Here is a 26,576-nt window from a genome sequence, read left to right as displayed (position 1 = left end):
TCAGGAGTGGCAGGATAAGCAAGGTTTCTCTTTAGTAAAATGAAAATCAGAAAACTGCAGATGCTGGAAATCAGAAAAGGCTGGAAACACTCGGCAGGTCAGGCAGCATCTGTAGAGAGAGAAACAGAGTTAATGTTTCAGGTCGGAGCCCCTTCATCAGAACTGGGAAAGAGAGAAATCAAATTACTTTTCAGTAGGGGAGGGATGGACAGAACAAAGGGAAGGCTGAGACAAAATAAATAAGTATAGCAGTTAGAGTAGGATCAGATTAAGCTTCTTTGTGTGTTGTGCAGCTGCTAACAAGGCTGTGGGACATGCCTAACAAGAGAAAAATAGAAAAAAGTCAGAATGACGTCAGACAGAGATGGCCAGTTCTGATAACAGACAGATAGAAAGACTAGAGTTACCTAAATTTGAAGTATTTGATAACAAGTCCAGAAGGCTGCAACGTATCCAGACAGAAGGTGATGTTCCCCCAGCTTGCATTGAGCCTTGTGATAATTGTACAGGAGGCCACAGAGAGGTCAGAGTGGGAGTGGAGGTGGGCAACCAGAAGCTCAGGGTCACTCCCGCTCACTGAAGGTAGTTGCTCCACAAGCAGATCACCCCCAATCTGCATTTGGCTTCTCCAGTGAAGAGGAGACCACTCTGTGAACACTGAAATGCAGTGACTGGATTGGAAGAAGTGCAGGTTGAATCACTGCCTCACCTGGATGTTGGGAAGGGAAGAGGTGCTGCATTCCCTGCAGTCACATGGTGAAGTGCAGCAAGATGGAGAATGGTTGGCAAGGTTGGATCTTCTCTTTAGGTTTTGCTTTTCCTCTACATTGCTGCTCTTCTGTCTCCTGCTCCCTGTCCTCCCGCCCTTGCAAATGCTTCCCAAGCACAAGGACCACAAGCCCAGGGCAGTGGGATGGGCGGGAGGCACACCCACCGCGCAGGCGCGAAGAGTCGGGTCTCACGGATGGACTACAACCCCCGGCATGCCGCGCGGCCGCGCATGCTCCCTTGACGCCGGCCGGCGAGGGCTGAGGAGGGTGAGTGACAGGTCCCCGGAGCGCACGTGACCCGGCTGCCGGGCTGGAGCTGAAGGTTGCGCCGCGGACAGGAGCTGAACAGCGGCGGCGATGTTCGGCAACAGCTGTTACTTTGAGCAACCGGCGAAGTAAGTGCGCACCGGAGCGGTAAAATTTGCATTGTATTTAACAACTTTCATTTGCAATTAACACCTTTCTTCCCGTGAGAATGTCAGTTCTAGTCGCTTTTCTCTGGAAATGCACACTGACTTGGTTTGCAATCTGTGAAGTCAAACGATTGCGTTATTTCACCATTAGCAGCCTGTAACTTGGATGCTGGAATATTCAGATCCCAGCGTAGAGGAATCGGGTCATTTGCATTCGGACTGGACAGGATTTCTCGACAGTGTCCACTATATTAATCGTTGCTGCGGTTGTCATTGTTACAGCAAACTATAATGTTAGTGCACCTGGAAAATATTGCAGCAAAGCTTCATGTACACTTTAGGTGTTCCGTGTTGGATGCAACCTTCTAATTTGGCACTCCAACTAACCATTTTACTCCTAAATAAATATATTTTTGCTTAACTTTGTTTCTAAAATAAATAAGTGTGCTGTTTTAGTGAAATGCAATTTAATGTACAAAGTGATTGGAAAGTACAGTTGGTGAGCAATTTGGCGATTATTCGGGATTGATGAATTTCTGTGGTGCATTTTAAAGTTGGATTTGCTAGCCCCATCCTACTGAGGTGCAATTGACTTGGATTTTTTTTTGTGTGATAATTATCTGACATGCGCTGATTAAGAAAGTGCTGCGGAGATTTGGCTGACTTTGCCACAGAGACACCTCGGGAGAATAGTGTAGTGGCTTCTTCTGAAGCTTGATGCTGGGGAATGATTCGTGGCGCTGCTCGCACTTGATGACGGAATAGAAAGCTGCTGTACCAGTTAACCCACATTGTCGAAGCAACAGGGAAAAATCATTTGGAACGGGAGGAATCATTTGGAACGGGAGGAATCATTTGTGGTTACTCAGTGCCAAATCAGTGAACTCAGTCATGAAGTATGGTGTTACTCAGAATAAATGAGTAATGAAAGGACCATTTTTACTCGAATAAAATCAAAAAATGCTGGAAACACTCAGCAGGTCAGGCAGCATCTGTGGAGAGAGAAACACTCAGCAGGTCAGGCAGCATCTGTGGAGAGAGAAACAGAGTTAATGTTACAGGTTGGAGACCCCTTGTTAGAACTGAGAAAGAGAGAGACGAATTAGTCTCAAAGTTCTGATGATCTTGAACCTGTAATGCTGACTGTTTCCCTACAATTGCTGCCTGACCTGCTGAGTGTTTCCAGCATTTCCTGACTTTACTCCAGATTTCCTGACTTTATTCCAGATTTCCTATGCCTGTTTTTTAGTGTAGTATTTTAACTCAAAATAGTTCGAACTGACCCAATCTGCAAAGCTCAACACAGTGATGAGGCTAGGAAGTGAAATTATTCTCGACTTCGGGAACGTGGATATCGGTGCCAAGACCAGTATTTAATACCAACCCTACCTTCTTTGATAAGGTGGTGTTGGAATGTTCGAACCTCTGAAGGTCAGAGAGTACCAGGAATCTCATCTGCAAGCTGTTGAAGATCAGCAACATATTTCAACAATAGGGCAGTGTGTGACTTGGAGGCAAATCCAGGTGCTAGTCTTTCCGAGCAGCCGTTTGCCCTGCTGGTGGATGTCAGGAGAGTGGGAGGCCCATTTTGTAGATGGTGCACACCGTAGCCATGGTATTGGTATTGATTTATTATTGTCACTTGTACTGAGGTACAGTGAAAAAACTTGTCTTGCATACGGTTCCTACAGATCAATTCATTACACAGTGCAGATACATTGAGTTAATACAGAGTGCATTGAGGTAGTATATAATAGGATACAGAGTAAAGTGTCACAGCTACAGGGAAGTGCATTGCAGGTAGACAATAAGGTGCAAGGTCAAACAAGGTGGAGTGTGAGGTCAAGAGTCCATCTCATCACATAAGGAAACCATTCAATAGTCTTATCACAGTGGGATAGAAGCTGGCCTTGAGCCTGGTGGTACGTGCCCTCAGGCTCCTGTATCTTCTGCCCGATGGGAGAGGAGAGAAGAGAGAATGACCCAGTTAGGTGGGGTCTTTGATTATGCTGGCTGCTTCACCAAGGCAGTGAGAAGTATAGATAGAGTCCATGGAGGGCAGGCTGGTTTCCGTGACACACTGGGCTGTGTCCACAGATGCTACCTGGCTTGCTGAACTTCCTCCAGCAGTTTTTTTTTCTTCTAGTGTCTATCCATCTCTGCCTTAAAATGTTAAAGAAAAAAAATGTTTAAATTGCCTTTCAGGAAAAGAGTTTCAAAAGCTAATGAACGTCCCAAGGGGAAAAAAAAATCACTTCATCCCTGTCCTAAATGGGGGACTCATTAGTTTTTAAAGTGACACCAAGTTATAGATTCTCCCACAAGAAGAAACATCCTCTTCACGTTAAGATTCCTCAGAATCTTATATGTATGCTTCAATCCCTTCTCACTTCTCTGAACTCCAGCAGATACAAGCCTAGTCTGTCCAATCTTTCTTCATATAACAACTTGCCTATTCCAGGTATTTTGTTCATCTTCATTGAATCTTCCAACATACATCCTTCCTTAAATAAGGGTGTGCACTACATCCCAGGGGTAGTATGTGGGATTACTTTAGTACACGTAGGTTGCTTTGACCTGGGTGGTGCTGAGCTTCTTGACAGTTGAAATGTCCGGCACGGTGGTGTAGTGGTTAGCGTAACGCTTTACAGGGTTCAATTCCGGCCACAATCCGTAAGGAGTTTGTACGTTCTCCCTGTGTCTGCGTGGGTTTCCTCCCACATTACAAAAAGACGTACGGGTTAGGAAGTTGTGGGCATGCTATGTTGGCGCCGGAAGCGCGGCGACACTCGCGGGCTGCCCCCAGAACACTTGACGCAAAAGGTGCATTTCACTGTCTGTTTCGATGTACATGTGACTAATAAAGAGATCTTATCTTCCATCATAGTCATTCAGCACGGAAACAGGCATTTGGCCCATATCCATCTCAACCCTTCCCATCCCTGTACCTGTCCAAGTGTCTTTTAAATGCTGTTAACGTACCTGCCTCAAGCACTGGAAGTTCGTTGCATACAGTATATGGACCACCCTTTGGGTGAAACAGTTCCCCCTCTGGTTCCCATTAAATCTCTTCCCCTCTCAAACCTATACCTTGATCTCCCCAACCCTGGGGAAAAGACTGTGTACAGAAACAGACCCTTTGGCCCACCACGTACGTGCTGACCATGTACACTCTCTCGAACACAGTTGTATCCAAGGTGACAGGACAATGGCAGATGGCGTTCAATCCGGAGAAGTGTGAGGTGGTACACTTTGGAAGGACTAACTCCAAGGCGGAGTACAGAGTTAATGGCAGGATTCTGGGCAGTGTGGAGGAGCAGAGGGATCTGGGGGTTCATATCCACAGATCACTGAAAGTTGCCTCACAGGTGGATAGGGTAGTTAAGAAAGCTTATGGGATGTTAGCTTTCATAAGTTGAGGGATCAAGTTTAAGAGCCGCGAGGTAATGATGCAGCTCTATAAAACTCTGGTTAGACCACACTTAGAGTACTGTGTCCAGTTCTGTTCGCCTCATTATAGGAAGGATGTGGAAGCGTTGGAAAGGGTGCAGAGGAGATTTACCAGGATGCTGCCTGGTTTAGTGAGTATGGATTATGAGGAGAGACTAAGGGAGCTAGGGCTTTACTCATTGGAGAGAAGGAGGATGAGAGGAGACATGATGGAGGTATACAAAATATTAAGAGGTATAGATAGAGTAGACAGTCAGCGCCTCTTTCCCAGGGCACCAATGCTCAATACAGGAGGGCATGGCTTTAAAGTAATGGGTGGGAAGTTCAAGGGAGATATCAGAGGGAGGTTTTTCACCCAGTGAGTGGTTGGGGCATGGAATGCGCTGCCTGGGGCGGTGGTGGAGGCAGGTACATTGGTCAAATTCAAGAGATTACTAGATAAGCATATGGAGGGATTTAAAATAGAGGGATATGTGGGAGGAAGGGGTTAGATAGTCTTAGGTGAGGTTTAAAGGTCGGCACAACATGGTGGGCCGAAGGGCCTGTTTTGTGCTGTACTGTTCTATGTTCCATTACTGATCCCATTTACCAGCCCACCGTCTGTATGCCTTGGTGACTCAAGGGCTCATTCAGTTGCTTCTTAAATGTGAGCTGCCCCAACTTCTCAAGCAGTGTGTTCTAGATTGTGACTTGGGAATGGGGATACCTCTTCGGAAGGCTCACGGCCTTTGATTTGTGCAAAGCCACGGTATTTATGTATCCAAGTGGAAATGTGAGTAGTGGTAACGATGTGTGTGGGAGAAATATGAGATTATCTCCTTTTAAAAGGATGAGGAAGATTATCTCCTTTTAAAAGGACCTGGATGAAGAAGTGGAGGGATGGGTTAGTAAATTTTCAGATGACGCAAAGGTTGGAGGTGTTGTGGATAGTATAGACGGCTGTCAGAGGTTACAGCGGGACATAGATAGGATGCAAAGCTGGGCTGAGAAGTGGCAGATGCAGTTCAACCCAGATAAGTGTGAAGTGGTTCATTTTGGTAGGTCAAATATGATGGCAGAATATAGTATTAATGGTAGGGCTCTTGGCAGTGTGGAGGATCTGAGGGATCTTGGGGTCCGAGTCCATAGGACACTCAAAGCGGCTGCACAGGTTGACTCTGTGGTTAAGAAGGCATATGGTGTATTGTCCTTCATCAATCGTGGAATTGAATTTAGGAGCCGGGAGGTATTGTTGCAGCTATATAGGACCTTGGTCAGACCCCACTTGGAGTACGGTGCTCAGTTCTGGTCACCTCACTACAGGAAGGATGTGGAAGCCATAGAAAGGGTGCAGAGGAGATTTACAAGGATGCTGCCTGGAATGCGGAGCATGCCTTATGAAAGCAGGTTGAGGGAACTCGGCCTTTTCTCCTTGGAGCGACGGAGGATGAGGGGGGACCTGATAGAGGTGTATAAGATGATGAGAGGTATTGATCGGGTAGATAGTCAGAGGCTTTTCCCCAGGGCTGAAATGGTGGCCACAAGAGGACATAGGTTTAAGGTGCTGGGGAGTAGGTATAGAGGAGATGTCGGGGTCAGTTTTATACTCAGAGAGTGGTGAGTGGGTGGAATGAGCTGCCGGCAACGGTGGTGGAGGCGGATACGATAGGGTCTTTCAAGAGACTGTTGGATAGGTACATGGAGCTGAGTAAAATAGAGGGCGATGGGTAAGCCTAGTAATTTCTGGGGTAGGGACATGTTCGGCACAGCTTTGTGGGCGGGCCGAAGGGCCTGAATTGTGCTGTAGTTTTTCTATGTTTCAGGTCGGGACCCTTCTTCAGGACTGAAGGTAAATGGTATAATCAGCTATTATTGATTGAAGGTTTGAGTACAAGAGGAAAGATATCTTATTGCAATTATACAGAGCCTTGGTGAGACTGTTGTTGGAGTATAGTTTACAATTTTGGTCTCCTTGCCTGAAAAAAAGGATGTACTTGCTACAGAGGGAGTGTAGAGAGAAACCGGTCTGTGGAATGGCAGGTCAGTCATATGAGACTAGACCTCTATTCTCTGGAGTTTTTGTGATCTCATTGAAGTATACCAACTTCTAAGAGGCTTGGTCAGGTATACATTGGGAGTGGGGATGTCTCCCCTGGTAATGAGTCTAGAACTAGGGTCACAACTTTAAAGTAATGGATAGGCCATTCAGGACTGAGAAATTCCTTCGCTCAGGGATTGGTGACTCTTTGGAATTTTCTACCCTGCTTTGCTGTGGGGGCCTAATCATTGATCTCATTCAAAGCTTAGATTGGTAGATACTTGGGAATCAATGGATGTGGGGATAAGGCAGGAGAGTGGTGCTGAGATAGAAGACGAGCCAAATGGAGGAGGCTCGAGAGGCAGAATGGCCTACTGCCCTTTTTTTTAATGCTTTTGCGTCTAGTATGTATGTACCCATGCTACTAATTGATATAGATGGCAGGGAATTAAATCGTGGCGATGTCTTTGAATGTTAAGGGGAGATGATTAGACCCTCTTAGGATGGGTCAGTAGTGCTCTTTGCTTGGAGTGCATGTTATTTACCTTTTATCAACCCAAGTTTGAATGTAGATAGATAGGTATTTATTTATTAGTCACATGTACATCAGAACACACAGTGAAATGCATCTTTTTGCATTACTGAGAATGCGCTGGGGGCAGCCCGCAAGTGTTGCCGCGCTTCTGGTGTCAATGTAGCATGCCTACAGCTCCTAACTTGTACGTCTTTGGAATGTGGGAGGAAACTGGAGCACCCGGAGGAAACCCACGCAGACACGGGGAGAATGTACAAACTCCTTACAGACAGCGGCGGGAATTGAACCCAGGTCGCTGGCGCTGTAATAACGTTACGCTAACCTCTACTCTACCATGCCAACCTGTTGTTCAGATCTTTCCACATGTGAACTCGAGATGGTGTTGCATACAAGTACCATAGTGCAATCATTAGCAAATCCATTTTTTTATATTTGCATCGATTTCCATTGACTGCAGTTGGGCCCAAAGCCTTTCCCTCAGGAACTCTGACCTTGAAAGGCTGAGGTGATTGACTTCCAACCACCACAGCCGTCTTCTTCTGTGCTTGGGCGCAAGCTATTTTACTGTTGATGGTCGACACTCTTGCCTCACTTGGAGAATACATTGCCTTTGTTCGTGTTTGGCATAAGACTGTGTGAGAGGGCTGTAGCTGAGTGGGCCAGGCGGAATACAAACTGAGTGTCAGTCTCTAGGTACTGGTGAATAAATGCCTTTGGTTGAACTCTCAACAGCATTCTCCATGGTGAGTGAGGCTAGTCCGACTGGATTGCATTTATTCTGCTTTTTGTGGGCAAGGCACTACTGAGTAACTTTCCAAATTGTGAGTTAGCTGTCAGTGGGACAATTTGGCTGGAGGTGCAGCTAGTTTTGGAGCATGGGTCTTCTGTACTACAGTTGGGGTGTGGGCTGTGACCTTTACTGTATGCAGTGAACTCGGCTGTTTCCTGTTGTTACATGGAGGGGATTGGATTGGATTTTGTGCTGCTGGAAACCTGATTGGCAGGGGAGGGGGCGGGAAGCTGGGATGGATCACTTCTTGGATGAAAGTCCTTTGGATTCTGCTGCTGACCTTAGCCAAGGTTGAGAGAGGGAGGGAGGGAGAGAGAGAAAGTTGAAACACAAGAGACTGCAGATGCTGGAATCTGGAGCAGAAAGAAAACTGCTTTCTTTTTCACTTGTTCAAAGGGTTTGGGCTTCGCAGGCTGAGCCAGCATTTAACTGCCCGTCCCTAGTTGCCCGTGAGAAGGTGGTGGTGAGCTGCCTTCTGGAACCACTGCAGTCCGTCAGGTGTGGGTGCACCCACAGTGCTGTTAGGGAGGGAGTTCCAGGACTTTGACTCGGCGACGGTGAAGGGACGGCGATATATTTCCGAGTCGGGACGGTGTGTGGCTCGGAGGGCAACTCCCAGGGGGTGGTGTTCACCGTGCTTTTGCCGCCCTTGTCCTTCTCGCTGGGAGAGGTGGTGGGTTTGGAAGGTGCTGCCTGAGGAGTGTCGGTGAGTTGCTGCAGTGCCTCCTGTCGATGGGACAGACTGCTGCTGCTGTGTGTGGGTGCTGGAGTGAGTGAGTGGGTGTGGATGGGGAGCCTGTCAAGTGGGCTGCTGTGTCCTGAATGGTGTCGAGCTTCTCGAGTGTTGTTGAAGCTGCCCTCACCCAGGCAAGTGGAGAGTGTTCCCTCACACCTGACTTGAGCCTAGTGGACAGGCTTTGGGGAGTTAGGCGGTGAGTTTCTAGCCTCTGACTTGCTCCTGTAGCCACACTGTGGCTACCTCTGGTCAATGGTAACCCCCAGGACATTGACAATGGGGTGTTGCGGCAGGGTCTCGACAGACGTTGACCATCCCTCTGCCTCCATAGATGCTGCTCGACCCGCTGAGTTCCTCCAGCAGTTTAGTTTTTAGAGCTTGGAACACGACACATTACAGCACAGGAACAGGCCCTTCGGCCCACAATGTCGTGATGAACTATTTAAGCTAATGACACCTAATCCCTAGAGAAACAAAGGACTGCAGGTGCTGGAATCTAGATGAAAAAGACAAGATCTCTTTATTAGTGACATGTACATTGAAACACACAGTGAGATGCATCTTTTGCGTAGTGTTCTGGGGGGCAGCCCGCAAGTGTCGCCACGCTTCCGGCACCAACATGACATGCCCACAACTTCCTAACCCGTACGTCTTTTGGAATGTGGGAGGAAACCGGAGCACCCGGAGGAAACGCAGGCAGACACGGGGAGAACGTACAAACTCCCTACAGACAGCAGCCGCAATTGAACCTGGGTTGCTGGCGCTGTAATAGTGTTATGCTAACCGCTACATGATGTGGGTCCTGAAGAAGAGTCCTGACCCGAAACGTTGACTGCCGGCTTTTCTCCACGGATGCTGCCTGGCCTGTTGAGTTCCTCCAGCATCATTGTGTTTGACACCAAATCCCTTCTGTCCATGTCTCTCCATTCTCTGCACATTCATGTGCCTACCTAAGAGCCTCTTAAATGCCTCTCTTGTATCTGCCTCCACCACCACCCCTAGCAGTGCATTTCGCCACTCTCCGTGTACAAAAAAACAAACCTGCCCCGCACATCTCCTTTGAACGTTTCCCCCCTCGCCTTAAATGCACGCCCTCTGGTATTAGATGCATGCCCTCTAATGTTTTCTGCAGAGAGGGGAGAATTAGTTGTTTGATTGGCCATCGCGACTCACGATTGCCCGTGGCGGGGCGGAAGACCTTTTATCGAGCGATCAGCGTCTGGGCCCTCCACTCAACCGGAAGGTGAGGACGTTGAACAAAGTCACCGCCCCCTTCTGGCCACTCCCTTCCTCCTGCTCCTCCTCCTCCTCCAGAGTTTACCCTTCATGGCCCCTGGGCTCTGGCTCCAGAACGTCTTCGGGAGAAAGAGGGTGTCGACTGCCTTGCCTCAGCCCCTCGCGGTGTCTGTAGTTGGGGGAGTCCCTCCGCAGCCGGTGAGTCGAGGGCAGCCTTCGCCCTCCGGCGCCCGTTCACGGGGGAGCTGCCGACCACTGAAAATGTCTGGCAGGGCAGGGGAAATTACACCACAAGGGGTGGCGCAGTGGTGCATTTGGTGGAGCAGCTACCTTTGCAGCTCCAGCAACCCCGGTTCAATCCTGACCTCCGGTGTTGTCTGTGTGAAGTTTGCACATTCTCCCTGTGACTACGTGGGTTTCCCTCCCGGGTGCTCTGGTCTCCTCCCACAATGTGCTTTAATTGGCTTGTGGTAAAATACCCACACAGTGTAGCTGGGTTGTGGGAGAATCAGGGAGCATTTGATGTGAATGGGTTACAGGGAAATAAATGGGGAGTGGGATGGATCTGAGAGCTGTCACAGACTCGATGGGCTGAATGGCCTTTTGCAGCTTAAGAAGTTACGAGAACTCTGCTGTTCAGCATGCATGTATTGGTGTGATGTAGCTTCACCAGATTGGCACCTATAGTCTGTAGGTAGGTGCTGCCCTGCCATGCCTTCCTACACTTTGCTTTGGAACCTGGTGGTGGGGTGAGGGTCGTGCCAGGCCACGAGGAGCCGGACTGGGAGGGAATACGGTTCCGCTGCTGTAGAAGGCCCTTGGCACTTTACTGATGCCTGGTTCGGATCTTCTAGGTCAGTCCCATACAACCTGGAGGGTGACATGAAAGTGACAATGTGTAAAGTGGTCATCCATACCGATATAGCTGTGACAGATTGGTGAGAGTGGATCAGTGTTTCCCCTCTTGTCTGCATGGCTATTACAGCGCCAGCAACCTGGGTTCAATTCCCGCCACTGTCTGAGAGCAGTTTGTATGTCCTCCCTGTGTGTCTGCATGGGTTTCCTCCGGGTGCTCCAGTTTCCTCCCACATTCCAAAAGACATACGGGTTAGGAAGTTGTGGGCGTGCTATGTTGGCGCCGGATGTGTGGCGACACTTGCGGGCTGCCCCCAGAACACTCTACGCAAAAGAAGCATTTCACTGTGTGTTTCGATGTACATGTGGCTAATAAAGATATCTTGCATTACCGTGCCTTATCTTACCCTTATCCTACCTTACCACCTGCCCTGAGCCATTTTGGTAACTGTGTCCTTCAAGGCTGGGCCAGGTTAGTCAGTGCTAGTGCTATCGAGCTATTCTTGATGATCCAAACCATCCCCCTCGCTATCCACAACCCGACCGTTATTTGTGTCATATTCATACCTCCTAGAACCCTTTCTGTGCTTTGTTACTACTTCCCAGTGGAGTTCAGTGTGGAGGACTGAACCCTCAGCTGAAGGTGGGCGGTCGTCAGGAAAGTTTCTTGCCTGTGGCTTCAAGGTGCCCAGTGTCAATGCTTGAGGGCTCCCAGGATCACCGGCCCCCAGCTGAGTGGCACAGCGATTAGAACTGCTGCCTCGCTGCTCCAGTGACCCAGGTTCAATCCCAACCGCCTGGCGCCGTCTGTGCAGAGTTTTCATGCTCCCTCTGTAACCGCGTGGCTTTCTTCCGGGTGCTCCGGTTTCCTCCCACATCCCAAAGACGTACGGGTCAGTAGGCTAATTGGATTGTAAGTTGCCCCTAATATGTAGGTAGGTGAATAAAATCTGGGGGAAGTTGAATGTAGGGAGAATAAAATTGAATTAGTGTAACTGGGTGATTGACTTTATAAAACTAAAAGCATTTTTATAAATTTGATGAGACTGATGTCATGTTGAATCCAGAGGGCTGATTTTAATCTGACTGTACCCTAAGGGGCCACAACATGTTTGTCAGATAATTAGATCCGCAAGTCAACGGAAGAGAGAATGGGGAATGATTCGACTCCTAGATCTTTTGGCATTGGCAGTGCTGCTTCTTGGGGAGAGAGGCAGCAAGGATCCACTTGGTAACTGAGTGAGTGCAAAGTGAGACGGGGAGGTGGGGGTTGGGGAAATGAGAGGCTGTGGAAGGCATTGATTGAGGGAGGGAATGAAATATCGCTTTGTGAAGCCATTGTGCGCTCGACCCCGAGAGGAAGTCCCCTTCCAGCGACGGCACTCAATCCGGTACTGAAGGGAACATTAAAATGAGGGCCCCATCTCTTCAACCGTACAAATGCAAAAGATGCCCTGGCATTAAGTGAACGATTCCAGAGTCATAACTAAACGGGACACTGAGCAGTCATTTATTTCAATGGTGTTCTTGTTATCGTGGAGACCATGTGTTTATAGATTCATAGAGTTATAAGATAAGATTTCTTTATTGGTCGCATGTACATCGAAACACACAGTGAAATGCATCTTTTGCGTAGAGTGTTCTGGGGGCAGCCCGCAAGTGTCGCCACGCTTCCGGCGCCAACACAGCATGCCCACAACTTCCTAACCCGTACGTCTTTGGAATGTGGGAGGAAACCGGAGCACCCGGAGGAAACCCACGCAGGCGCGGGGAGAACGGACAAACTCCTTACAGACAGCAGCCGGAATTGAACCCGGGTTGCTGGCGCTGTAATAGCGTTATGCTGACCACTACACTACCGTGCAGGCCATTCGGCCCAACACATGCAAACTGCCTATCCAAACTATTCCCATTTGTTTGGCCCATATCCCTCTAAACCTTTCCCATCCATGTACCTGTCCAAATGTCTTTCAAATGTTGTAATTATACTGGTCTCTACAGCTTCCTCTGGCATCTTGTTCTATATACCCACCATCCTCTGTGTGATAAACTTGCCCCTCAGGTTCCCTTTAAATCTTTCTTACTTTAAACCTATGCTCTCTAGTTTTAGACTCCCCTACCCTGGGGAAAAGACTGTGATTATCTATCTACTTACGCCCATCATAAATATATAAACCTCTATAAGGTCAGACCTCGGCCTACTTCGCTCCAGGGATAGTCCAAGCCTATCCAGTCTCTCATAACTCAAGCCCTCCAGTCCCAGCAGCATCCTTGTGGGTCTCTTCTGCACCAAATTGCATCCTTCCTTGGAGGATGCACTTCCCTATGTTGTAACAGCATTACATCTTTATGGTGTTTCACTGGTTGCGGAGAAAGGCCATGTAGACTTCAAGTTCATTATTTTTTTTTACGGGGAAGAGGAATAGGATGTGTGTGGCACACGTGGGAGAGAGAAGAACTTTGGTTTAATGATGGATGTGGTGCGGGATATCTGATTTTATACCTCTGGAAGGCCAGTGAGAAAATCATAGCCTTAGGTGCAAACACTAGTTATTTTCTTGGTACCATCTCTGGGATTTACAGTGTAATGTCAAGTGTGTGTGTATGCGGTTAACTTGATCTGTGAAAACACCCAGGAGATAATAACTGGTTCTGTTCTAAATCTGAGTTGTGGTTGAAGGGATCCTTTGGGGGATGTGCCAAGTGAATTATAATTTGAGAGATACAGGATACTCCTATTTAATGCTCTATAAGAAGGCAACTGGTAAGATCTGGAGACACCATCTGTTGTAAATCTGCTGCTAACATTATCAAAACAAAGATGCAAGAACGATGACGCTGGAGGAACTCAGCAGGCCGGGCAGCATCCGTGGAGAAAAGCAGGCGGTCGACGTTTCGGGTCAGGGCCTTTCTTCAGGACTGAAGATAGGAAAAGGGGAAGCCCAGTATATAAGGGGGGAGAAACAGAGCAGGGATAGGTGGACAAAAGAGGGAAGGTGGTGATAGGTAGATGCAGGTAAGAGATGGTGATAGGCAGATGTGAGGGAGGAGGGGAGAGCAGATCCACCAGGGGATGGGTCAAGGGTGTGGAGACAGGCGGCATGGGGGGGGCGGGGTGGTGGGTGGGGGGGAAGGAGAGAGGAAAAGGTGAGAAAAAAGAGAGGCTGGGAAAGGGATGAAAAGGAGAGGCATGGTTGGGGGGGGGGGGGGGGTTGGTTTACTTAACGTGGGAGAATTCGATGTTTATCCCGTTAGGCCGTGAGGTCTCAAGACGGAAAATGAGGTGCTGTTCCTCCAGTTTGCGCCTGGACTTCTCCCGGCAGTGGAGGAGGCCGAGGACTGACGTATCAGTGATGGAGTGGGGGGGGGGGGGGGGGGGGGGGGGGAGATGAAGTGACTGGAGTTGATGCGTTGCCCTTTTAATGTGACACTTGGAGGATGTGTACAAAAGAAGGTGTTAGCCACAGCTGAAAGGTTATTTTGTGTTCCATTTGTTATAATGACTACTGAAATAGCCTGTGTGCTTTATGCACTGACTTTTCAATGAACTTTGGGACCGGGATGTACATTTGGTGATTATAGCTGGACTTGTGACAGGGAAGGGTACTGTCCGTCAGCAGATGCAGTTATTCTTACACCCTGCTCAGGGAGAGTGTGAGGTGTGACTAATAAAATGGGAATGTTGAGATCCTTGGTAGATGCAGTCAGCCCAGGAGTATTGGAATATATTTGCCATATTTCTGTTTATTAGAACAGTACAGCACGGGACAGGCCATTCGGCCCACAATGTTGTGCCAGTCTTGATGCCAATATATACTAAAGATCTCTTTATTAGTCACATGTACATGGAAACACACAGTGAGATGCACCTTTTGCATAGAGTGTTCTGGGGGCAGCCGGCAAGTGTCGCCACGCTTCCGGCGCCAACGTAGCACGCCCACAACTTCCTAACCCGTACGTCTTTGGAATGTGGGAGGAAACCGGAGCACCCAGAGGAAACCCACGCAGACATGGGGAGAACGTACAAGCTCCTCACAGGCAGCGGCTGGAATTGAACCCGGGTCGCTGGTGCTGTAATAGCGTTACGCTAACCGCTGCACTACCGTGCCTGCCCATCTCCTCCTGTGTATCATCCATATCCCTCCGTTCCCCTCACAAGGGAAGTTTCTCTACCTAATAGGACAGGGTAAGTTGGGGTTGGGCGGGGTACACGGTAGATTCACCAGTGATACTTGGGCTCAGAGGTTTAATCGGTTGCAGAAACCTGTGTGCAAGCCCGTCTCGCCCTCATTCCCCCCACCCCCCTCCTCACCCCTCCACCTTAAGGTTATGATTTGTTTCTAAAGGACACTTCCCACTGATGCTTGACTGCCATTACCCACTTACAGATTTGCCCAGCCTCCGCCTTATTGCAGTGACTCCACCTTGCCACATCTCAACCTCGTGTTTTCCCTGTTACCTTAAACTCATTATGTTCTGGTCATTTTTAGATAAAGGTTAACAAACCATCTTGCTATTGACTGACAAACATTCCACTGAAGGAACTCAGTTGGGCCGAGCAGTATCTTAGGGGTGGGGAGGGAGGAATTGTCGATGTTTCAGGTGGGAACACTGCATCAGGACTCGGGTTTTGTCTTGACACGTCGACAATTCCCCTCTCCTTCACAGACGCTGCTCGACCCACTGAGTTCCTCCAGCAGATTGTTTGTTGCTCCAGATACCAGCATCTGCCGTCTCCTGTGTCGAAATGCTTTAAATAAACCTGACTCTTTGAATGTCAGTTCATCTAATATTGGTTCTGGGGCATATTGCTGCAGAAGACTACCTTATTATATTACTTGCTTACAAAAAATAATTAAAGAAAAAAATTACTTACAAAATTTTCAGATATAGATCTAAATCTCTATGGAGCAATGTTTCCCTTTTAAAAACCACCCTGAATTTGCTACATTTGTTTAATCAATATAATTGTTTTTCCAATTAGCAGCTAGTACCAGAATACATATGCACAACTCACTTAACAGCATTAAATGCTTTGTGATTTTGCAATTCTAACCACAAAGTTTCAACAGATGGATTACCTCTCAATGTCTGTTCTTGCCACCAAAGTGCCTTCATCCTTAATCACCAAGACTATTTCTTCTCCTTTGCTTGTTTTAACCTTTCTAGATACCTTGCAACGTGAATACTTACCACCCAGTCCTGACCACCTCTCTGTAATGACTGCCCACAAAGTTGAAATGGTATCTGTCCCTCATTCAGTTTGATTCATTGTACTGAATGTTTGTATAACTAATAATCTGGGCCAAGCACTCTTAAATCATAGACGTCGTATGTCTTTTTCCCTGTCTAATAACTTTACATATTTTTGGTTTTCCCTTGGCTTAAATCTGATTTCCAATTATTTTGTTACTGTTTCCTCTTGTTTATTTTAGAACAATTATTTATAATATCTTTACATTTTCTGCCTCAGTGAATGAATGGAGACATCTGTAGCAGGGAATTCACTTGGGACAGTCTTGCTGTTTGAACTCCTAGTTCTTCAATCCAGTCAAAAATTGTACAATATCTTGGTCCATAATATTCATTCCCCCTCCCTCTTCCCCCTCCCTCTTCCCCCTCCCTCTTCCCCCTCCCTCTTCCCCCTCCCTCTTCCCCCTCCCTCTTCCCCCTCCCTCTTCCCCCTCCCTCTTCCCCCTCCCTCTTCCCCCTCCCCCTCCCTCCCTCCCTCTCTCAAAAAACATTGTCCTAATGTAATCACATTGCACACAAGAAATATCTGCTACGTGATGAAATGTAAAATTGATCGCAAAGCAGGATTGGTGCTTCCGAGAGTATAACAAGGCCTTTAGTCACATCCCTGGGTGTGTGTTGTCACCAACAAAGCCTGCTTAATGGTTCCTGTGCAAAATTGATTCAGAGAAACCTATTAATACAAGGTGTGCAGCAAGCACTTGAAAGCAGGTGTAGACAATGGAGCAGACTCTGCACCTGGCCTGTGGAGAAGGATTTGTCAATTGCAGGTAGGGGGCTGAGTAATCATCGCAAATCATCCTTCTCCTTTGCATTAAGCTATCCCCATCCACAAGCTCTGTCCCTTCTTTAATCCCAAGTCTGACTTGCTTTATTAAAACCCATGTATAATAACCAACTGAATTCTGCATCAGTGCCTTGATGGTTTAAACAGTGATGACGGGCTGTCGTCGAGTAGTTGCATGTCTGGGAGCTGTTCTTCAGTACAAGTTCGGCATATTGAGAGTGAGGGGATGTGCTTGCATACTTACTGCAGTTTTGCCAGCTTCAGTCCGTGTGTCTCTCTCTATCTAGCCAGCGGTCAGATTCCCTAAAATGTTCATCGATTAGGATGTAAACTTCTCAGAGATTAATTAACTATTTTTAACTACACCCTTCCCAATTTCAACATGTAGCTAGTATCTGTTAGTGAATTATAACCAAGTATTCAGGTAATCGTACTCAAAAACATCTTTGGGTAAAACTTCCAAAATGATGGGGTGACTTTCTGGTTCCAATGTAGAATTATATGACTGAAATTACCACTTTGTCATATTCAGGAGCTCCAGAAAATCGTCACTGTCCAATACAGCGTTTCCACAAAGCTGTCAATACATGGATTTACCAGCCCTGTCTTTGATTATTTAAGTCCAAGAAATATCCTAAAATGTCCGAATATGTGTCCTCATTGCTGACGTTCCCATCCCCATTTGCTCAACAAAACTTATTGTTGGAGTGACAGCTCTTCTCACAGTTTTAGCTTTGTTCCCCAAATGAAGCTTCTTGATATGCACCACTTTTTAATGAAGCTTCTATCAAGGTTTGATCATTCCCTTGAACTCTCTGTTCCAGAAAGGAACAAACAGCCCCAAATGGGTTAAGTCCAATGTGTCACAGTGCCACTTGTTTGCAGAGGATTACTAGAATTCTTGACGTTCACAGAGTTCTTGTGGTTTAAGAGCTATCATCACATCTTTTACTAAGAAAAAACGTCATCCATTGTGCCTCTGATTATGAGCCAGGAGCTTATTAACTTGTCACTTTGGAAAAGATCTATTTAAAATTAAACAACTTTAATGAAGGAGCTGTCAGTGGAAAGGGTTAATCTCTCTGTAGGGTTATTCCCTCTTGTAGCATTTCAATAGAACGTAAGTGTAATTAGAGTACATTTATTTAGTTTTAAACTGCTTTTTGATTTGTAAAGCTCTCATGAAGTCTGTGTTAAGGATCCAAAATCAAAATGTCAGAAACCGCAACTAGTATCGCTGTTAATCTAAGGGAAGTAAACACCCTGGTTAAAGAAGGTTACACCCCAGCTGTTTCTAAAATGCCAAATCTAATTATTCACTAATTGCTGCTTGCTGTTACCTGGAATTAACAATTTCATAAAATTTACAGCATTAACTGCAGTTGTGAAATCCAGGTACCATTATGAATCTTCAGTACTAATTAGGGTAAAAATTATCTTTGAATTAAATGCATTAACTATAAGCCAAGGGAAAAGGAAGCCAAATAACACCTGGGGAAGGGGAAAAAAAACAAAATCCAGGTTTGAGCCCTCCTCCTCTGGGATGCATAAATCGTCGATGTCCATAGTGAAGTGAAATTTTCCCTTTGTTTGGGATGAGTGTTGAAAATGGAGCCTCGCATTGCTTACGCAGTCACACTGTTCTTAAAGAGACACTGCCCCTTAAAATATGTGATGCCGCAATTTTTACTTTGCATTCAGTTACATAGGACCAAGCCTTTTAGTTGCAGTGCATTTTATAGTTTACACAGAACATAGGATCAATGCAAGCTTCCTCCCAGAACAGAGCTGACAAAACACGTAACAGATTTGTCATTTCCTCTCCACCTTGCTCATTCACACTCTCCCTCTCTCCTTGGTAAATCAAAAGGGATTCAGAAGTTATCAAACCCCTTACAACATCTTAAAACTCAGTGCGTTCTCATACTTTGAAATCAGTTCAGAAGCAAAATATGACCAATTCTCAAGGGTTAACCAGTTTGGAACAATCCCCCCCCCCTTCAGGGAGACTTTTAAACTTCAAGGTTTTGGAACAAGGGGATGCTGGAAGTTATTGATTATGTAATCAACCCCACATCACCCAAACCTCCAGTCTCCAAGCTCTCCCACTTTCTGCACCCTGATCCATGACAGAACTCGGAATATAAAGCCTGTTTCCCCTGCGACCTCGGGCCATGTCCCTACTCTGACCACAAGTAGATGCACTGCTGGCCTCTTAGAGGGTGGCACGGACACTTGTTAACCTTGTACCAGGTTAACAAGTCTCCCTTCCTGGGATTCCTGACCGACTTTTGACGATTATCCACGCACCAATCACACCTTGTAGCAGCTCAGTCTGTGGTGTATTATGGGGAACGTCGTGGCCCAGGACGCTCTGCAGTGAGGGCTGTATAGATACATCTACTTAAAACGGGCTGGGTTTGTTTTCCTAGGAGCAGAGGAGGCTGAGGGGGCTAGAGAGGGTAGATGGCAAAGATCTCTTTCCCATGGTGGGGTGTCTAAAACAAGAGGGCATAGGTATAAGGGGAGAGGTGGGAATTTTGGAGGGGAAACGTTCTCACCAAGTGATTGGAACCTCGAACGCACATCCGGGGGAGGCGGTAGACGCAAGTATTCTCACAGCGTTGAGACAAGCACTTGAATCACCGAGGCATAGAAGGCCACAGATCAAATGCAGGTGAATGAGACTGGACGATGGTCAGCATAGGGCCTGCTTCTGTGCTGTACAGCTCTGTGTTTCTAGAACCATAGAACAATACAGCACAATACAGGCCCTTCGGCCCACAATTGTTGTGCTGACCTTCAAACCACTCCTAAGACTATCTGACCCCTTCCTCCCACATATCCCTCTGTTTTAAATTCCTCCATATGCTTATCTAACAATCTCTTGAACTTGACCAACGTATCAGCCTCCACCACCACCCCAGGCAGCGCATTCCACTCTCTGGGTGAAAAACCTCCCTCTGATATCTCCCTTGAACTTCCCACCCATTACCTTAAAGCCATGCCCTCTTGTATTGAGCGTTGGTGCCCTGGCAAAGAGGCGCTGGCTGTCCACTCTATCTATTCCTCTTAATATTTTGTACACCTCTATCATGTCTCCCCTCATCCTCCTCCTCTCCAAAGAGTAAAGCCCTAGCTCCTTTAGTCTCTCCTCATAATCCATGCTCTCTAATCCAGGCAGCATCCTGGTAAATCTCCTCTGCACCCTTTCCAACGCCTCCACATCCTTCCTATAATGAGGAGACCAGAACTGGACACAGTACTCTAAGTGCTCTAAGAAGCAGTGTTATCTTCCCCTCTTGAGGAATGCCAGAGGGATGTGCCATGCCATCGTACATATTACAAAAACTTGCTTTTGTGAGGATCTTGTTTAATTTGATGCAACTTTTGCAGAGCATTTTGTACAGCGATGGGCTCGTGCATCGACTGTAGGCAATGAAGGGGAATTGGTTTGCAGTTCTGGGGGATGTATCATTACTTCCCAAAATAGGGGTGACAACTACAGACACTCTCTCTGTTTTAAGGGGCACATTTGTGGGATTACTGGTCCTAAGTAGGACATGGGACGCAAGGAAATAGCAGGAGGAGGCTATTTTGCCTCTCAAGCCTGCCCCGCCATTCAATATGGTCAGGGCTGATCTGTCCCGGGCCTCAACTCCTCTTCTGTGCCAGTTCCTCATAACCCTTAATTCCTCGATCTTTCAAAAATGTATCTTTTAAGTACCCTCAGCAACCCTCTGATGTGGAGAAATCTTTGATTCACCGCTGGAAGAAGTTGTTCCTACACTCCTCGGTTTCAGCTGACAGCCTGCTGATCTTGCAGCTAAGTCCCACTAGTGGGAGCATCTCAACATCCGCCCTATCGTGCCCCCTGATCAGCTTGTATCTTTCAATAAGATCAGCCCTCATTCTAAGCCCTGAAGAATATCGATCTAATTTCATTAGCCGCTTGTGATAGGACAGCCTGTCCATTATAGGTCTGGAATTTGTAGAACGGTACAGCACAGGAACAGGCCCTTCAGCCCACCATGTTTCTGCCAAACTAATTAAACTAGTAAATTGGTTTATTATTGTCACATGTACTGAAGTACAGTGAAAAAACTTTGTTTTGCATGTCATTCATACGGGTCATTTCATCACATCAGTGCATTGAGGGAGTACAAGGGAAAAGCAATAACAGAATGCAGAATAAAGTGTTACAGCTACAGAGAAAGTGCAGTGCAGGCAGACAATAAGGTGTAAGGTCATAACGAGGTAGATTGTGAGGTCAAGAGTCCATCTTATCGTGCTAGGGGACCGTTCAACAGTCTCATTAACAGGGGGATAGAAGCTGTCCTTGAGCCTGGTGGTACGTGCTTTCAGGGTTTTGTATCTTCTGCTCGATGAGAGGGGGGAGAAGAGAGAATGTCCGGGGTGGGTGGGGTCTTTGATTATGTTGGCCACTTTACTGAGGCAGCGAGAAGTGTAGACAGAGTCCATGGAGGGGAGGCTGGTTTCCGTGATGCGCTGGGCTGTGTCCACAACTCTCCGCAGTTTCTTGCGGTCTCGGGCAGAGCAGTTGCCATACCAAGCCGTGCATCCGGATAGGATGCTTTCAGTGGTGCATCAATAAAAATTGGTGAGGGTCAATGGGGTCATGCCAAATTTCTTTTGCCTCCTGAGGAAGTAGAGGCGCTGGTGAGCTTTCTTGGCCGTGGTGTCTATGTGGTTGGACCAGGACAGGCTACTGGTGATGTTCACTCCAAGGAACTTGAAGCTCTCAACCCTCTTGACCTCAGCACCGTTGATGCAAACAGGAGCATGTACACTGCCCCCTCCTGAAGTCAACGACCAGCACTTTTGTTTTGCTGACGTTGAGGGAAAGGTTGTTGTCATGACGCCATGTCACTAAGCTCTCTATCTCTTTCCTGTACTCCAACTTATTGTTATTTGAGATTCGGCCCATTACGGTGGTATCATCTGCGAACTTGTAGATGGAGTTAGAACAGAATCTTGTCACACAGTCATGAGTGTACAGGGAGTAGAGTAGGGGGCTGAGGACGCAGCCTTGTGGGGCACCAGTGTTGAGGATAATCGTGCTGGAGGTGTTGCTGCCTATCCTCACTGATTGCGGTCTGTTGGTCAGGAAGTCAAGGATCCATTTAAAGGGAGGTGTTGAGTCCTAGGTCTAGGAGTTTGGAGATGAGTTTGCCTGGAATTATAGTATCAAAGGCAGAGCTGTAGTCAATAAACAATAGTCTAATGTAGGTGTTTTTACTGTCTAGATGCTCAAGAGCTGAGTGTAGGGCCAGGGAGATGGCGTCCACTGTGGACCTGTTTCGACAGTAGATGAATTGCAGTGGGTCGAGGTTGTCTGGGAGACTGGAGTTGATATGTGCCATGACCAACCTCTCAAAGCACTTCATGATGGTGGATGTCAGAGCCACTGGGCAGTAGTCATTAAGGCCTTGTTTTTCTTAGGTACCGGGATAATAGTGGTCGTCTTAAAGCAGGTGGGAACCTCAGATGGAAGTAGGGAGAGATTAAAAACGTCTGCAAATACTTCTGCCAGCTGATCTGCACAGGATTTAAGGACGCGGCTGGGGATGTTTTCTGTGGGTTCACTCTCTGGGAGACTGATCTGGTGTCCGCAATGGTGACTGTGGGCACAGGTACATTGACGGCTGTCAGCTTCTGTTTGTATGCAGGGTGAAGGAGCATAGCCTCGTCACTTTATAAACTTTATCAGGTCTCCCCTCAGCCTCCGCCGCTTCAGACAAAACAACCCCAGTTTGTCCAACCTCTCCTCATAGCTCATGCCCTCTAATCCATTTCTTATGCCTGTCTAGCCCCCCACCATCTTAATAGGCAGCACCGTGGTTTAGCTGGTAGATCCCCTGCCGCACAGCTCCAGAGACCCAGGTTCAGTCCTGACCTTGGGCGCTGTCTGTGTGGAGTTTGCACGCTCTCCCTGTGACCGCGTGGGTTTCCCCCGGGTGCTCCGGTTTCCTCCCACATCCCAAAGATGTGCAGGTCAGTAGGTTAATTGGTCACTGTAAATTGCCCCTGGTGTGTAGGTGAGGGGTAGGATCTGGGGGTGGGGTGGGGGGGAGTACATGGGAATGTGGGAAGAATAAAATGGGGTTAGTGTAGATGGGTGCATGGTAGTCAGCACGGACTCGGTGGGCTGAAGGGCCTGTCTCCATGCTGCATGACTCTATTTTGCTGTAACCCTATATTTTCCTCTCTTGAATATTACTTTACACTTGCAGTGCTCAGGAAGATGACATTTGATGAATTTCCAACAACTTTTTCTTCCTGCTGTCTGTCCTTCTGGTGCTCCCCATTCTGTGGCCAGCAACCTTATTTCCTCCTCCAAAATTTCGACGGTCGGCCCCTCGGCGCAGCAGGTAGTGCCGCTGCCCCATTAGATCCGAACCTGACCTCGGGTGCGGGTTTTCCACAACCGTCTCGTGGTCCTGTGGGCTCCTCCGGGTGCTCCTGTTTTCCCCCTCCCCACATCCCAGGAACTCGCTGGTAGATTAATTGGCCACTCTAAATTGTCCTGTATGTAGATTATTGGCAAAATAAGCCAAAAAAGAATTGATATTACGTGGGAGAGAATAAGCTGCAGGGGTACAGAGATATAAGGGTAACGGGACTGATAGGATTATTCTCCTGAGAGCTGGCATGGAGCCAGATGACAGAATTGCCTCCTGTGTCATTGTAAAATCAGATCTGCCGATAACCTACTTTGGCCCAAGAAGGGCAATCGCAGCTTCTTCAGGCTCTTGTTAACAGAAGCCCCTTATTTCTGACACCGTAGTTAATCTCCCCTTCAAGGCTTGAGACACCCTTCCATAGTAAACTTGGCACCCAGAACACAACTACTTCTGTGGTTTGTTTTATAACCTTCAAGCGTTTCCATTCTGTCTCCTAATGAAATTCAAGGCTCTGTATCCTCAAAGGTTTTGCTGTTCATGTTCCAGGGACGCGCAATTCCTACATTCAGTTTAAAGTTGTACCAATTAGTTTACACAGGCAATCCTCCTTTTACCAAAAGTTATTATGTAGTTCTTCTCCCCATTAAATATTTAGCCCCTTGTCTACACATTTTATCAGTCTACCTATGATTTTGATTTTTGTGCACTATGCTGTCCATTAAATTATGCTCTGGAGATCAATGCTTGGGGCGAATAGATATCTACAACAGTACATCACAGGAATAGGCCCTTCGGCCCACGATGTTGTGCCAAACTAATTAAACGAGTAATTAAACACCTAACTAAGCTAGTCCCTTCTGTTCTCAGGAGGTCCCTATCCCTCCATTCTCTCCATATTCATAGGAGCCTCTTAACTGCCTCTATCGTATCTGCCTCTGCCTCCGCCTCCGCCTCCACCCCTAGCAGCGCAATCCAGGCACCCACCGCTCTCTGTGTACAAAAGAAACTTTCCCCGCACGTTTCCTTTGAACTTATCCCCTCCTACCTTAAATGCATGTCCTCTAGTACTAGACATTTGGACCCTGGGAAAAAGATTGTGGGGAGAACGTAGAACAGTACAGCACAATACAGGCCCTTCGGCCCACCATGTTGTGCTGACCTTTAAACCTCGCCTAAGACTATCTAACCCCTTCCTCCCACATATCCCCCTATTTTAAATTCCTCCATATGCTTATCTAACAATCTCTTGAATTTGACCAATGTACCTGCCTCCATCACCACCCCAGGCAGTGCATTCCATGCCCCAACCACTCTCTGGGTAAAAAACCTTCCTCTGATATCTGCCTTGAACTTCCCACCCATTACTTTAAAGCCATGCCCTCTTGTATTGAGCATTGGTGCCCTGGGAAGGAGGCGCTGGCTGTCCACTCTATCTATTCCTCTTAATATTTTGTACACCTCTATCATGTCTCCTCTTATCCTCCTTCTCTCCAATGAGTAAAGCCCTAGCTCCCTTAGCCTCTCCTCATAATCCATACTCTCCAATCCAGGCAGCATCCTGGTAAATCTCCTCTGCACCCTTTCCAACGCTTCCACATCCTTCCTATAATGAAGTGACCAGAACTGGACACAGTACTCCAAGTGTGGTCTAACCAGAGTTTGGTAGACTTTCAGGGGTCCTTACTTGTTTACCGAGGTCCCTCCATTCCTCAGTGCCCCCAAGGTCCCTCCGTTTACTGTGCATGTCCGGCCTCACATTTGCAGCATTAAACTCCATCTGCCGTTGCTCTGCCCACCTTACCCACTGATCAGTGTCACCCTGCAGCCCCCTCACCACCAACAGCACCACCGAAAGATCCAGATCTTACCAACTGCTGCTACTTTCTGTCCTCGCTGCAGGGAAGATCTGCAAGCTTACAGTATATCATTTGTATGGCCTTGGGTTGTACAAATTATCTCTTCTTTTGGGCCATAATTTCTCCACTCCTCCTTTTGACTACACCTTGATAATTATGTAATTACAAAAACTGTGAAAGACTTCTAGATTCCCTTTTCTGCTTACTGCTAATATACTTCCCATTCTTTACCTTTTACTTTCTTTTTAATATTTTCCTCGGTGCTTCGTGTAGGGAGTTTTGCTTTCCAATGCATTTGTCAAAAGGTCCATTGCACTGTTTCATCCACACACCTACGATTATATATTTGACCTCTCAAACTCTTCCTTTGTCTCACGGGAGTATCTGCCTGAACAGTGTTTTAATTAATGTTTTAGGGCCCAATCCCTTATCAACTCAGTGAAGTTAACTATTTGTCCTCTTCGATAACGATCCTAATCCCCAAATGGTTCTCCAGTCAAACTTGCTCTATCTCAGTTCCCCAGAACTAAATCCAACATATTTTTCCCCCTATTGGCGCCGGAAATGCAGTGATCAGAAGTGTTCTCCTGTACCCAAGGGAATCCCATCGGGTAACTTGATTTCTGTCTGATGCAGGGTCTCGACCCGAAACATCAAACAGAACCTCCCACGGAAAGCATTAAAGGATACCTGGGCAGGTACAGGGATAGGAAAGGTTTGGAGGGATATGGGCCAAATGCGGGCAAATGGGACTCGCTTGGGTGTGTACCTTGGTTGATGTGGATGATTGGGCCGAAGTTTCTAACTCTGACTCTATCTACAATTCATTTCTCCACACCGCCCCCACCCCCGCACAGATGCTGCTCGACCTGCTGAATTCCTCCAGCGTCTTGTTTGTTGCTCCAGATTCCAGTGTCTGCAGTCACTTTGTGTCATTGTTTTGATTTCAGTCTGTATCGGTCGTCCATTTGCAATGGTGGCTCAGCTTGTTTCCTGTCTCTTTTTATCTCCTCCCTCTCTGGGAGTGGAGGACGTTCCCACCCCGACCTGCCGGGCACATCCTCCTGCTCTGCATTTCACAATTCCTACATCCTTTTGTCCACGATCTCTCTCACTGCTCCCATTCACTCACTGACCAGATAATCCTGTTTACAGTTTATCCCCCTGGTCACCCTGGTTTTACCCTGTCAGAGACATCTCCCCTCCCCCCTTCCCCACCCTCCCTGCAGCTTCTTTTATCTCCTTCCCACTTCTGATGACCAATAAATCTGCTAAGGAAATTTGCATCGACAGTTTTTCAATTTGATAAGATAAGCTATCTTTATTAGTCACATGTACATTGAAACGCGCAGTGAAATGCATCTTTTGTGTAGAGTGTGCTGGGGGCAGCCCGCAAGTGTCGCCACGCTTCCGGCGCCAACATAGCATGCCCACAACTTCCTAACCTGTACGT

At 47.3% G+C, this 26,576-nt stretch overlaps 1 protein-coding gene across 1 annotated transcript in view; it reads left to right on the top strand.

Annotated features, from left to right (window-relative positions):
* Positions 1-1,080: 1,080 nt before the first annotated feature.
* The window catches only part of il34 (interleukin 34), an 85,076-nt gene continuing 59,580 nt past the window's right edge, over positions 1,081-26,576 (top strand). Inside the window, exon 1 of the mRNA XM_052028449.1 lies at positions 1,081-1,165. The gene's annotated coding sequence lies outside the window, so the exon portion shown is untranslated. The remainder of the gene's footprint in view (positions 1,166-26,576) is intronic.

The sequence above is a fragment of the Pristis pectinata genome, chromosome 13 (genome assembly GCF_009764475.1).
Source record: "Pristis pectinata isolate sPriPec2 chromosome 13, sPriPec2.1.pri, whole genome shotgun sequence".
Lineage (NCBI taxonomy): Eukaryota > Metazoa > Chordata > Chondrichthyes > Rhinopristiformes > Pristidae > Pristis > Pristis pectinata.
The sequence above is the reverse complement of the archived record's forward strand: the minus strand, read 5'-3'. Positions and strand labels throughout refer to the sequence as shown.